General features: G+C 46.2%; 1 long non-coding RNA gene across 1 annotated transcript; it reads right to left on the bottom strand.

The window, feature by feature from the left end:
* Positions 1-10161: 10161 nt before the first annotated feature.
* On the bottom strand, positions 10162-11272 carry LOC129624105 (uncharacterized). Its single transcript, XR_008700756.1, has 2 exons — positions 10778-11272; positions 10162-10623 (listed from the first exon to the last, which is right to left on the bottom strand). It is a non-coding gene; the product is annotated as an uncharacterized LOC129624105 (long non-coding RNA).
* Between the last annotated feature and the right edge of the window lie 207 nt (positions 11273-11479).

Below are 11479 nucleotides of genomic sequence, written 5' to 3'. Positions count from 1 at the left end.
CTCAGGTTGGATGAAATATCAGTCATAGCAAGTCTATAGGCTTTGCAAGAATGTCCCCCTTTCCAACCTTGTCATCTGCCACCATCTCACACAAACGGTCCTGAAGGACATGCTGTGACTTCTGACCTCCAAACGTGCGCTGTACTTTCTTAGCAGGCCATCTTTGCTCCTGGTTGTCCTCTGCCGTTCATGCTTTTTCCATCACTGTCCATGGAAATCCATTCCATTCTTCAGGGTCCATCTCATTGACTTTGGCCAACCTGGACACTCTTCTGATTATTTCCAACCAGAAATCATCCCTTCCTTCCCTAAAATCCATATAGAGATCTATGTGCGCGCATGTATGCCTGTGTGCTCTGTTGCTAAGTTGTGTCCAACTCTTTGTGACCCCATGGACTGTAGCCTGCTAGGTTCCTCTGTCCGTGGGATTCCTCGGGCAAGAATACTGGAGTGGGTCGCCATTCCCTTCTCCAGAGGATCTTTCTGACCTAGGGATTGAACACAGGTCTCCTGCATTGCAGGTGGATTCTTCACCACCTGAGCCACCAGTGAAGCTCAGTAAAGGTAGATAAATGTTGACAGAGATGATTTTAAGAGAGTAGAGTGAAGTTGCTCAGTCATGTCCGACTCTTTGCGACCCCATGGACTGTAGCCCACTAGGCTCCTCCATCCATAGACTTTTCTAGGCAAAAGTACTGGAGTGGGTTGCCATTTCCTTCTCCAGGGGATCTTCCCCACCCAGGGATTGAACCTGGGTGTCCCGCATTGCAGGTAGAGGCTTTACCATCTGAGCCACCAGTGAATACCTAAGAGAGTAAAGGATAAGTTCAATTGGGTTCCCAAAGAAACCCCAACCGATGTACCTTTAACTGAAGAAGTTGCTTAAGCTGTTATCAATCTGTCTACCTCTGTGTGAATGAGTTGGGATCCTTTCCAGAGAACAAGTTTTAGAAGGGTGGATGTGGGCATCATTGAGGCCCTGAGAGCAGTGGGGCACTGCTGCGGGTGAGCAGCGGGCTCCTTCCCATCTTCCCAAAGCTGCCCAGGAGGAAGAGGTGGAGGCACAGGTCTGCTCCGGTTTTCCTGGGGCCAAGGCTGCCCTGCCGGGGGTGGGGTTGAGGACTGTGTGAAGCCCGGCTCCACCTCCAGCACTTGCTTGCAGGAGTGCTTGTGGTGCCTGGGCGGTGGACAACCTGCGCTTGCCTCTGACTGCTCTGCCCACGGCACAGCCTTTGCAGCCGTGTGACTTGCAAGCGCTTGGTTTGGCCTAGTCACTGCTGTACCCATCTTTCCACAGCTCCGCAAAGTCTTATTTACTCCAGCGATGGTTACACAAAAAAAGATGGGTGAGTCACCGGGGCATGGGGAGAAAGTGGCTTTCTGTCATTCTCCTGAAGATGTGGACTTAATATTGCACCGCAGGGAGGAAGCCTTTGTTATCAGACAAATAGGTATTCCAGTGTGTTCTCACTGCTTGTCATTCAAGAGTCGTCTCTGCAGGAAATTTTCAACCAAGCAGAAGGATTGTTTTCTTACTCCCTTAGGTTTGAGGTATATTGAATCATTGCATCGATATGTCTTCTTATAGTTGGTTTTGTGTCTTTTAAGTGAGATCTGTGGCCTTACTGTAGATCTCAAGAACCTTGCCTTGTTTTTCAGAGCCAAGATGAAAATGGTAGCATACATATACTGTTCACAGAAGACCTTGTCCTCTTCCACGGGAAGGTTTATTGGCAAAATGGTTTCCACGCCAAAGCAATTACACATCTGTTGAGCATCTACAAAGGACCAAGCTTTGTGCTGGAACAGGGGATGGGAAGTTGAATTAAGACCCATCCTCACCCTTGAGTTTTATTCATTCATGTATTGAACAAATCCCTGCTCTAGGCACTGGCAATACCACAATGAGTAAAATAGAAAAAGTTCCCACCCTTGGGGAGCTCATATCACAGTGAGGGCAAGAAACAAATAATACAGTAGCCGGTGGTGATATGTCTTGGGAAGAAGGATAAGACAGGTAACCACGGAGCTTGTGTGTGCTGTTTTTGAGTTTTTGAGTGGTCAGGAAGAATGTGGGCGTGTGGGTAGTATTCTGAGTAAATCAGGGAGTGAGCCTCAGTTGCCTGGAGGAGGAACACGCCAGACAGAGAGGGGAGCAGAGGCCCAGAGGTGCCCGAGCAACAAGAAGACAGTGTAGATGTGCTTAGTGAGCCAGGCAGTAGCTGCAGAAGGTGAAGGTCACAGAGCCAGGCCAGACTTGCAGGACTTGGAGGCCACTTATGGACTTGGATTTGATCCTCTTTCATTGAAATGTCTGCATTGGAATTTCTTTTTAATCACATGGGATTTTAAAAAAGAAAACTTTTTTTTTATTTAAATTTTATACTGAAGGATAATGAACACACAGAAACATACAAAAATTAGAAGATACCTGTGTACCCTGCACCCAGGTTGAGAAATAGAATTTTACCTGCGCCCCACCCTAGTGACTTCTCCCAGTCAGAGAACCGCTGTCAGACTTCTAGAAACATAGAATTATTCTGAACTTCCTATAAGTGAAAGTGTTACCAAAAGGTTTGGGTTGCCTCCACCTGCTTGCCTCAAAAGCCAATAAACAGGTCAGGTTAGTGGAAAGTTTGCTTCATATCAGATGCTGGCAACCATAGCGGAGGGCAGATGTCTGTCCAAAGGCTGACTCCCCCCACTGACAGTCAGTGGGTTAGAGATTTTATAGGCTGAGTGAGGGGACTACGGGCAGAAACAGCACAATCAGCTCTGACAGCCATCTTGAAATTGGTCATTGGTGGTCTGACCAGTGTCATCTTTATTGTTTTAGGTACAGTTAATCTTCACTTCCAAGGTTGGTTTGTTTCCATTTCTTTGAGGCCAGGTCTGGGAACTACAGCAGCTTTTGTCATGGCTACAGTCTAGGCACTATGTAGTTAACCTCCACCTGATGGGCGTTTCAGTATCTATGAGACAGCTCACAGGATATGGCTCAGAATATTACCTATAGCTCTTGAGAAGGACCTAAAGGTTCTTGACTACGCTTAATGACTATGTTATTATTATCGGTCTCCTTTGACTGTTTTCCTTTGTTTCTGCATGCTCTCATTTCTCTGATTAAACTTATTCTTTGACTAAAGTTTTCCACAGACAAAAGGCAGGCAGAGGACATTGTGAAGGCAAGGACCAGAGGTTCCTGCTCCATTTCAAAAGCATACAGTATGTAGTTTTTATGTTTGGTTTCATTCACCTAACATTATGGTTGTGCGAGTCTTCCATGCTGTTGTGTGTTATAATGCTTGTTCATTCTTGTTGCTGTATAATATTCCATTGTATGAATATTTGACAGTTTATTTTATGTGGATTGTTTCCAGCTTTGGCTGTTATAGATACAGCTGCTACAAGTACTGATGTGTGTGTCTTTTGATATATCTGTATGTGTTTCTGTTGGGTATAAATCTAAGAGTGGAATTACTGGCATGTGTATATGTTTGACTTCAGTAAATAGTGTCAGTATTCCAAAGTGCAGGCTTCCCTTGTGACTCATCTGGTAAAGAATACGCCTGCAATGTGGGAGACCTGGATTCAATCCCTGGGTTGGAAAGATCCCCTGGAGAAGGGAAAGGCTACCCACTCCAATATTCTGGCCTGGAGAATTCCATGGACTGTATAGTCCATGGGGGTTGCAAAGAGTCAGACAACGACTAAGGGACTTTCACTTTTACTTTTCCAAAGTGCATGCTTCATGTTTCACTCCCACTGGCCTTTTGTGAGAATTCCAGTGGCTTCATATTCTCGCCAACAATTGAGATGGTTTGTCTTTTCTGTTTAACCATTCTGGTGTGTCTGTAATGGTATGCCACCGTAATTTTCATTTTCATTTTCCTGATGACTCATGAAGCTACGTTTTCATACATTTGTGAGCAATCTGGATATCTTCTTTTGTGAGGAAAATCTCTCCGCCTGTATCACTCATCATATTTGCATTGTAACTGTATATAGCGGGAAAGGGAAAGATAAAAAACCTAACTCAGTTTCATTCCTCTTTCTAGAAAGTGTGCATGTGTGCATGTATGAGTGTAGGTATAAGTGTGTGAGAGTGTGTATGAATGTGTGTGGGCAAATGTGTCATGAACCAAAGTATGGATAAGGAAAATCCCTACTATCTCGTTCTGCAGAGAAGCTCTCAGGTGAAGAGAACAGCTGAAAGACTATAATTTGTGCTGCCCACAGCTGGAAATTGCCACAGATTTATAACAAGACTTGGAGAGACAGGCAGGCAGGGGAAGAACTCTTCATGATAAAAGTGGGGAAAAGTCAAGTTTTTCTGCCAGAGAGAGACGGGGAGCCAGGCGGAGGTCCTCTCAGAGTGACACAGGTAGGGTGGTGTCCAGAGTGTGTCACAGGATGCAGATGGCCCGGGGACAGCTCACACGGGTGGAGCAATGAAGGGAGAGAATTCAGTAGGTGCTGAAACTCAGAGCCAAAGATGCTGCTGCTGCTGCTGCTGCTGCTGTTGCCTCAGTCGTGTCCGACTCTGTGCGACCCCATAGACGGCAGCCCACCAGGCTCCTCCGTCCCTGGGATTCTCCAGGCAAGAACACTGGAGTGGGTTGCCATTTCCTTCTCCAATGCAGGAAAGTGAAAAGTGAAAGTGAAGTCACTCAGTCATGTCCGACTCTTAGTGACCCCAGAGACTGCAGCCCCCCAGGCTCCTCTGTCCATGGGATTTTCCAGGCAAGAGTACTGGAGTGGAATGCCGTTGCCTTCTCCAGAGCCAAGGATGAGTAGCAGACAAAACAGAAGCTTTGGAGACGGGAGGGGGCCCCACTGGGAAAGGCCATTTTAAGTCTTACGAAATAAATATGGCTTCCCAATGCTGGTGGCATCACGGACACTGAGGCAGTCCGGCTCAATTCACATGTCTTTCTCTGCACATGGGATGTGAGCTCCTTGGCTTATTAGAGTTTGTGGACACACAACACAGTCTGGGCCTTTATTGTTGAATTAATCAATGAGTGAGATTAATCAATAAAGATGGGAGATAATGAAGTGAGAATAAAGAGACTGGAAGTGCTGTAGCAGACCAAACAAGTTTGAGTGATCGAGGAAGGGAATTAGATAAGAAACCAATAAGGTGAACTTCAGCTGGTCTAATATTTTCAGACTGATGCTGAAACTGAAGCTGTAATACTTTGGCCACCTGATGCGAAGAACTGACTCCTTAGAAAAGACCCTGATGCTGGGAAAGATTGAAGGCATGAGGAGAAGGGGACAACAGAGGGTGAAATGGTTGGATGGCAGTAATGACTCAATGGACATGACTTTGAGCAATCTCTGGGAGTTGGTGGTGGACAGGGAAGCCTGGTGTGCTGCAGTCCATGGGGTCGCAAAAAGTTGCACACACGGGGTCGCAAAGAGTCGGACACGACTGAGCGACTGATCTGATCTGAGCCACTGAACTGAATATTTCAGCATCCATGTTCCCTGAGAAGCCAGGGGTGGGGGGCAACCTCTGCTCCTGTTGGGGGTGGGGAGTAGCCTCCATGTGTGAGCCCTGCAGGTAGAACCACCTGGGCCATGGCTGTGATACAGACAAGGAGACTTTCCTCTGGCTGGGGATTGTACTGTCGGGTGTTTTTTTGTTTTTGTTTTTTATTTCGTATAGCCATTGACAGTTTACCTTATTATAAGAAGCGTTGCTTGAGAACCTTTGTTGTGTTTGGATAATACTAAGCAAAGCAGTGATTTATGGGCAACTGTTGAGAGTAGCCATAAACCCCAGCCCTGGGCTGGCAAGGTAATACTGCTATCTTCTTTGGAAGATCCTCTCCTCAGGCTTTATTACTCTTCTTGTGGCTGTAGTTGAATAAAGTTACATTTTTATAAATTGAACATGCTTATCTGACTTGTCTTCTTAGGGAAAACACACACACACACAAACAACAGATATAGTGACATAAATCTGCCCAGCATTGCAGAGATAAGGCAGAGGGGACCACATGCAGCTGAGGTTGAGTAGATTATGTCCTGGGGGATGGGAAAATCAGGGGAAAGGGGAAAGCAAACAGTCACGTTCCTACAGCACAAGCCCTGGAAGTGAATCTTGATTCGTTTCACATGCAATTCCAGTGTGCCCCAGCAGCGGAGACCCTTCTGTGTTTGCTTATTTGTTTGTAAAGGGAAATGCCCCAGCCTGGCAGCCTTCATGAGCTGTTTGCCTGGAGAGGATCACAACTATTGAGCCATCCTGGAGGGCAGGAAATAGGGCTCTAACAGTAGGATGGTTTTTTAAAAGGACATTTTAAAAATGACTATGAAATGTTCCATCTGAAACAAAACCAGCAACGTATTTTTTTTTTTATCTGTTTTGTCATTCCTGGTTCCTCAGTGTCACATAGTAGGCATTCAGTAAATATGGCTTCAATACATTTGATGGGTTTCCAATTTTTATCTTGATGAACAATGCTTCAGTGAACACAGATATCTGTGCATCTTATGATTTCCTCAGAATAAATTCTTATGACTGAAATTACTGGTCTAGAATAGTGCTTAAGGTGCCTATGAATTTTCTGGGGCTTCTCTGGTGGCTCAGATAGTAAAGAATCCGCCTACAATGCAGGAGACCCAGGTTCAATCCCTGGGTCAGGAAGATCCCCTGGAGAAGGAAATGGCAACCCAGTCCAGTATTCTTGCCTGGGAAATCCCATGGACAGAGGAGCCTGGTGGGCTACAGTCCATGGGGTTGCAAAGAGTCCAACACAACTGAGCGACTAACACACACACACACACACACACATGTGAATCTTCTGGGGAGTCTTGTTAAACTGCAGGATATGATTCTTCAGGTGTGGGGTGGGGCCTGAGAGCCTACATTTTTACAAAGTTTCAGGTCACGCTGATATTGCTGGTCCACAGACTACACTTCGAGACTTGAAGCACTAGATAAGCAGCAGGCAGGGCCAGCCAGTGCAGCAGTTCACCTCCGGGAGGCAAATTTGAGTGGACCAGGGCCCCTGTGTATTAGGAGAAAAGAGAAAACTAACCCTTGGTCACCAGACTGTTCAGAGTAAATTTCTACTCCTCCCTCAAGAAATGTTAGAAAGGGTAAAGAAATCTCAGTGCTGATTTTTGTGATCTATTTGGAGTCAAATAAATACATACACTGGCAGCCCAGAGGAATTATCAATGAACTGATAAATTGGATGTGGGCAACTTGCCAATTCTTATTAGCCTCCCTCCAGGCCTCAGAGAGGGAGCAGATCATTGGAGTGGTCAACTCAGAGGCAGCCTTTGCTGAGGACAGACCTACTGCTGTCTGCTCGGCTTTGCGTGGGGCAGACCGCAAATTACTCTCGCCCTCCTGCCTCTGCTGTGGGAGTGATGCTTGCCTCAATTCTGCCCTGGGTCAGCAGGAACCCTTTCTCGGAAGAAACTTGACCCTCTATGCCTATTTTCCTTTTATCTGTGGTTTTGCCTTTTTATGTTTATTTCCAGGAACTGCTTTCTTCAAAGTAGCACCCAGGGACCCAGAGAGAAAGGAAGAAGAACAGGTGGGTCATGTGTACCCCCCTAGAACTGGTGCAGGAGATTTACAAATGGAGTTTGAGCTTGGGCTTGTGATGTGGTTGACCTCCAGGGATGGTTGGAAAAGCTGCCATGATTTTATCTAGTCTTATTAACAGTTTCATTTGGAGAGATTTGCCCCTGAGGTGATTTTGTGAAATGCAATCTAAAAACTGAGTAAAGAAGTGATTCACCAAAAGCATCACTTAGCCTGCTAGGGGAAAGAAATAATTTCTTCCAATGAAGGCCTTTGTCTGCTAAGAGCCTAGTGACTTTAAAATGCTGGAAGCGTATTTCAAATGCTGCAGTTATTCTCAGGCATTCTTCTGTGTCCTGTGTTTCTGCTAGTTAGACGATACAAGAGGAAATTTTGTCTTCAGCAGGCAGTTCCAGAGAACTGGCCAATGTGGGACATCATCTGGACCCCAAGGAATGTAGGAAGGGTCTCGAAAATGTGGGCTCTGCCTACACTTAGCCACGTGACCCAGCTGGGGAGGCATCCCAGAGGCACAAAAACTGTGCATGGCAATAAGAGTTAAAATAAAAACAACCCATAGACTGGCCTGATACATACAGAAGTCTAATTTTCCCAGGAGAAGCAGTCTCTCCCACTAAGCTGTTCTGTGGCTCCCATCTCGTGTGTACCACTCTCCTACCACTATTGCTTTCTATCTTATACAATTTTATTTATGAATTTGTCTTAACTTCCTAACTTGTAAGCGTCTTGGAGACTCTGTAATGAACCAGTATCTAGTAGAGGATCAGGTATAGCCAAATCAATCTAAGAGGGCTTCCTGGAGGAGGTGACTTTCCTCCTAGATTTAGAAGAAAGTGATAATCTCTGATTTGGTGAAATTATCCTCTCAATTTTCCTTTGTCCCATTTTGTAGTTTTCCCTACCTCTCTGTTCTCATTTTTAAATGTGAATGATCCTCCAGGCAATATATACATACATATATACACAAACATATTATATATGAAATACTCTTTCCTTTTAATTATCTAACCCTCCTCTCCATTTAGATGAATCTTCTCTTGTTCTTCAACTTCAGTTCCACAATCCTCTAAGACAGAGCCCAGTGATCCATGCCTCCTGGTACTCATGACTGTGTATGATTGTACCCTCCTGAGTAACCTGCTTCTGACAGATATCATATAGCAATATTGGAGGGTATCACTTTTGTGATTAGTTACAAATAAGTGTGACCTCCACCTTGTTAGCAGACTCTCCCTCTTGCCTTTGTGGTTTGCCCAGTTTGGTGAAGGTGCCACATAGGGAACAGGCCCATGTGGCAAGGGACTGAGAGTGACCTCCATCCAACAGCCAGCAAGAACATGGGGCTTCAACACACAACAGCCCGTGAACTGAATCCTGATACCAGACACTGGAATAAGCTTGTAAGTGCCCCTGCCCTAGTCCCCACCCCAAGCCTTCAGATGAAAACCCAGGTCAGCCGACTCCTCGAGCACAGCTCTAAACCCCAAGGAGAAGGACTCAGCTGTGCCCAATTCCTGACCCGCAGAAATTGTGAGATAATGAATGCATGCTGTTGAAGCCACTGAGTTTGGGGGTAATTTGTTACCTAGCAATAGATAACTGATACACTCCCCGTGACCTTTGTTGCTAGAACGGCAAGACTGAACTCTTTACCTTCTCCCTCGATCCCCCTAGTGCAGCTCCTCTTGCTTAGTTATCTCCTCTTGGTCGCTCTTTAATCAGCCTCTAGACTTGGGATCCCTTCTTCATTCTTTCTGCCCCTCCATCTGTTATTTTCAAGTCTCAAGTTTTGCTCATGTTCCTTGGTGATGCAGTTAGCTAAGTGGAAAAAATGGCAGGTGGCAGGAACCACACAGGTGAAAGGTCTAACGTGGGAGCCAGCAGTTTCTCAGTTCTCACTTCCATCTCCTGGTTTCCTTGCCAATCAACTCTGTTCTGCACAATTTAGCAATTAATTAAACATTGCCTAATATCATTCTCTGACATCTCATGGACTAACCTTGTCTTCTTAATTAAACTAGAAGCTGGGCTCAAACCTCATAATTATTTTTTCTTTAGGGCACCAAAACACAATGCTAAGGACATAGTGTATTAAAAAGGCTTGGACTGAAGTCTAAGGTTGCATGTCCCGTGGAGCTACTCAGTGTGGGTCTCAATTCAGTGCCACGGATGGAGGGCACTGCGGGTGGGCACTGGGGTGACTGCAGGTGGAGATGCAACATGGGGCAGACAGTTCCCACTCTCAGAGTGTAGCTGCTCCACTGGGGTGAAGGTGAGGTTCCTCCTTCATGGTCCCTATGGTACTGTTAGACCTCCCGGTGCAGAGGGGTTATTCCCACTCATGTAACTGTGCTAATCAGCAACACGTCTGCAGATTCCTGCTGCTTCCTTTCATCCCTTAAATCTCAGGATAAGATTTTATTGACAGCCTTAGTCTTTTTGTAACTCCTCTGCTGAACTCTTGACTCAGTTTTCTTGCAACCTTTTGTTGACTGTAACTCGAGTCATCTGTGACTGATGGAATGACAGGAAGCTCGAGGTTCAGGGGGAGCTTCACAGTGGGCAATGTGCCCACTCCCCTTGTTTGTGAGGACACTTCAGATCCAAATTCAAGGGCTCTCACCTTTGCCTGAGACTGATTCATGAACTAATTAGTTACATTTGCAGCTAATCAAGGGTGAGCTCTGGGAACAACCTGATTTATTTTCTCTTTCAAGAATCTTTTGGCTCTGACCACATAAGGAGCAAGGGATCTGCTCCTATATCAGCAGCTTGAACTGAAATATTTGTTGAACCACAGACACAGGACATGAGGGCTAAGAATTTACAGTGAAGGGCAAAGGCCTCTGGGGCAAGGCTCCTTTGGTCTTCAAACTCACTTCCAGAGCTTGACAGGCAGGTCTCCGGAGAGCAGGAGATGGCACTTAACTTTTGATCCCCAGGGAGGGGCCAGTTTGGCTCTGCTCTCTTCTGGGTTTCCTGCAGTTCATAGGAGGTCTCTGGGGGCAGAACCAGAGGCAGGAGGAGAAGCAGAAAGCTTCCAACAACCTGACCTAAGGGAAACAGCAGGCAGAGAGGAGAATGTCAGATGTATGGCTGCATTCAGTGCACGTCTTATCAGGCGACAAGAGTGTGAGCATTCGGTGGGGCAGTGGTATAGGAGGAACCAGCACTTAGCACTGCCCACTTGTACTCATAGAGGAATACCTGGCATCAAGCGAGAAGCACTCAGCATCGCACAGTCCCAGCTCAGTACCGGGATGCGGCTTTGATCAGAGGCTGTCCCCCTAGCACGGGTACAGCCTTTTGCATCACACCTTTTCAGCACCTCGCCTTTCTCAGCTCTGAGCTCAGACAGCGGACACGGGCTCTGTCTTCGTGTAACGTGTGCATCAGGTAAACACTGCCTAAATTAAAGGGCTCGCTGACAAATGATCTGCTTCTCAGCAGTGCCTCTTATACCTACTGAAAGAGAAAAGCTCCGGAAATGCAAATAAAAGCAGAAGCCTTTTGAAAGTTCCCTTGTCATAACTCTCTTCCAGTTAAGACACTAGTCTTGTGAGCGTGTGTGCACACGTGAGGTAGAGATGAACACAGCGTTGTTTTGAATGTATGTCTTGATTCTGATGATGTGGTTAAGCTAAGCACCACAAATGTGCCCTCTTCCCTCTTCCCCCTTTCTCTCTCCCTTCTTCCTCCCCCTCCCCTTTTCTCCCCCCTCCCCTTTTCTCCCCCCTCCCCTTTTCTCCCCCCTCCCCTTTTCTCCCCCCTCCCCCTTTCACCTCCTCCTCTCAGTGGAGCATATTTACAAAGGAGGCATACACCTGGCAGGGTTTGATCCCCAGGGTCTTGAGATCTGGGTTAATTTGGCGATGAAGGACTAGAATGTCTGGTGAAAAGGGTGTATCC

Source organism: Bubalus kerabau, chromosome 12 (assembly GCF_029407905.1).
Source record: "Bubalus kerabau isolate K-KA32 ecotype Philippines breed swamp buffalo chromosome 12, PCC_UOA_SB_1v2, whole genome shotgun sequence".
Lineage (NCBI taxonomy): Eukaryota > Metazoa > Chordata > Mammalia > Artiodactyla > Bovidae > Bubalus > Bubalus kerabau.
The sequence above is the reverse complement of the archived record's forward strand: the minus strand, read 5'-3'. Positions and strand labels throughout refer to the sequence as shown.